Source organism: Nestor notabilis, unplaced genomic scaffold, assembly GCF_000696875.1.
Source record: "Nestor notabilis isolate BGI_N333 unplaced genomic scaffold, ASM69687v1 scaffold473, whole genome shotgun sequence".
In the NCBI taxonomy this organism is placed as follows: domain Eukaryota; kingdom Metazoa; phylum Chordata; class Aves; order Psittaciformes; family Psittacidae; genus Nestor; species Nestor notabilis.
In genome coordinates, this window is record NW_009921305.1 from 35,988 (window position 1) to 38,963 (window position 2,976).

Here is a 2,976-nt window from a genome sequence, read left to right on the forward strand (position 1 = left end):
GTACTGAGCACTAAGTGCTGCCCTGGATGCTGCAGGGTGACCTGCAAGGTCTCAGCCTGAGCACAGCACAGTCCTGCTCCAGGCAGCCTCATGCTTCAGGCTCAGCACCACAACCCATTCAGCTGGACAACAGCAGCCGGCACCATGTGAGCTCTGCAGGGTGACCTGTAACGTGACAGACTTGCTCCTGTCCCACCCAGACTGACAGTAACACCAGCACCAGCTGCAAAGTGGGCTTGATTGGGAAGGGAAGGGTGGCAAAAGGGGCAATGACCAGTGAAGGCACCACCCCTTTGAACTTAGGGTGATTTGGACCAGAAAGAAGACAAAGCCCAGTGCAAAGGGCCAATAGACGAAACTGCAGGAAAACATGAAGCAGTAACCTCCTGTAACCCTGCACAAGGAATGCCAGCTGTACCTCACATGGATTCCAGGAAGAAAGATATTTAACCCAGGGCATATTAAACTGAAGGAGACCATGTAGCAGCACTGCAGCAACAGCTACGCACAGTGCACATCTGCCTGCATCTGGTATCACTTACACAGCTGCACGCCTGGGGCCAGCCCTCTTCACTCAGCGATCAGAGACTGGTTTGGGTTGAAGGGACCTTAAAGCTCCTCCAGCTCCAACCCCTGCCACAGGCAGGGACCCCTTCCACTAGAGCAGGTTGCTCCAAGCCTCTGTGTCCAACCTGGCCTTGGACACTGCCAGGGATGGGTGACAGGACTCCAGAGTCACACGTGGGAGCTACCATCAGGACGTTGTCCCTCCTCACAAAGAAGCTGACCTCTGAACTAAGCATCTGTACATCCTACATCCCTCTGAAGCTGAATTGCCTTTTCTGTGGCAGTTTATGCCACGCTGCCTCATCCCGCACGCACCCATCCCACATCACTCCTGAGGGTGCCACAGCTGAACAGAACGGGAATATAACCAAGGGATCTGCCCTCTGCCAACTAAGGGCACATCCTGCAGCTTTTACTCCAGAGCTCAGAGGGACTATTGCCTGGGCAAAGGTTATGGGATGGTTTCAGACCAGGCATTGAACAGCTCCCATGCTGCATCCCTCTCCAACCCCCAGTGTGCTGAGAACCAGCAGGGTCCTACAATCCAGGAGTTGCATGTGCAGCAGCAGCAGCACTGCTGTGTGCAGAGCTCTGCCCCCAGGACAGAAAGAGTGGGCTGAAGGAGAAAATGCCACAAAAGGCCGATGATGAAAAGACTGATGGGGCCAAGCTCATTAGTTTTTATTTTCTAGGATTGATGGAAGGAGATTGTTTGTTATTTATGGAAGCACGAAAGGCCCTGGGGCAGCTTGTGCACTGCCCTTGATCTGCAGCAGCTCCAGCACAGTCACCAGGAGCATTTCAGATCCACAAATGGGACCGAGATCAGAACTTGGTGCTCAGCACCGTGCATCCCAAAGGGAACAAGAAGGAGAAAGCAACAAGGCAAAGATGGATTCCAAGACCCAGACTGCACGGATGGAAAGCTGTGGTCTGGCTGCAGCAACGCTCGGGACAGCACTTTCCTAAGGAAGAAGGGACTTTCCCATGAGCTGAGAGGAAACCCCACCAGAGACTAAAGTGGAGTTTATTGTTCCACTTTTAGATGTGAGCATGGACACTGGGTGCTGTTGGTTCAGTCTGAGGGCAGCATCTCAAGTGAGGAGCTGGATCACTGTTGCTTCAGTATCTGAGGACACACGTCAATAGGACAGACCTGTGAAGGTTTATAAGGGGAGCAGCACAACAGCAGCCAGAATAAAACAATACAAAGGACTCAAACATGTACTGGATAAAACCCACTGATTGTGTATCACTGCTGATGTAATGCAGGAGGATGGGGAACTCTGCCTGGTATTCCTGCGTTCCTTGCTAGATCTTGATCCCCTCAAGATCCCAGCACTATCCATAAGGCACAAAGGCCCAAGCCCAGAGCCAGCAGCCTGGGAGCCCAAGCAGGTAAATACCAGTTGTGGACTGAGAGCCATGAGCCCTGATGTCAACTGCAGCTGAGGGCATTCCCAGAGGCTCTTACAGGGGCACACCTCAGCCTGGCACCCAAAATCCCAGCCAGAGGATAACCTGCCAGTGGTACCTGGTGCTCTGAGCCAGCGCTGCATGGCTGCGGCATCTCTGCAGAGCTACTGTAGCATGATCCCCATAAAGCAGACCACAAACACAGCAACAAAGTGCTCGAAGTAAAACCACATTCCCCCACTCCAGCAAAGAATAACACAAGGAAAGAAACAAAAAGAAGAAGATTCTGCCAGTCACTGGAATTGGGGAAGTCAAAAGCCCCTGGGCCAGCTGCTGAGATGCCCATCTCACATGCTTCTGCATGCGGGGGGAGAGCACAGAGGGGTGGATACACATGCAAGTAGGAGTCACCTTCACAGAGGTGCTAAGTCAGAAAGCTGAAGTGAGCAGGAAACAAACTGAACCAGAGTCCAATTGCATCGTGCAGCCGGTCGCTGGGGCACTGGGAGTAGGACGTGGCTTCTCTTCCCTGACAGAAAGCCCATCGCCAGCGACAAGCTTCTCCCAGCCTCAACAAATTAGCACTGCTGCTTCCGTAACACTGTGTGCAGGTTGCATCTTGGCCCTGGAAGCAGGTGAGCTATGGCTTTGATCAGCTAACCACCAAGGGCAAAGGAAGGGGAGTGTGGCTGGTATAGTCCTGAGAGCAATCGAGGTGAGGAGCCATCGCTCTCAATCCTACCCCTTCCGTTGTGCCTTCTGGAGCAAAATATCTCTCTGCCCCTCAAAAGAGCCTGGTCCTGACCTTGAGGTCATCTTTTAGCTTTGTAAGCTGCTGCAGCAGTCCCATGGGTGAGCAGGCTGCTGGCCATGCTGCAGGACAGAGGGCTCCACGTCAGAATCCCTCCCAGACTGTTCAGACGAGAACTCAGTGCGTGGCAACCACACTGAAGCAGAGACAGGTCTGATTGTGTCGCTGGTGGGTTCCTCCTG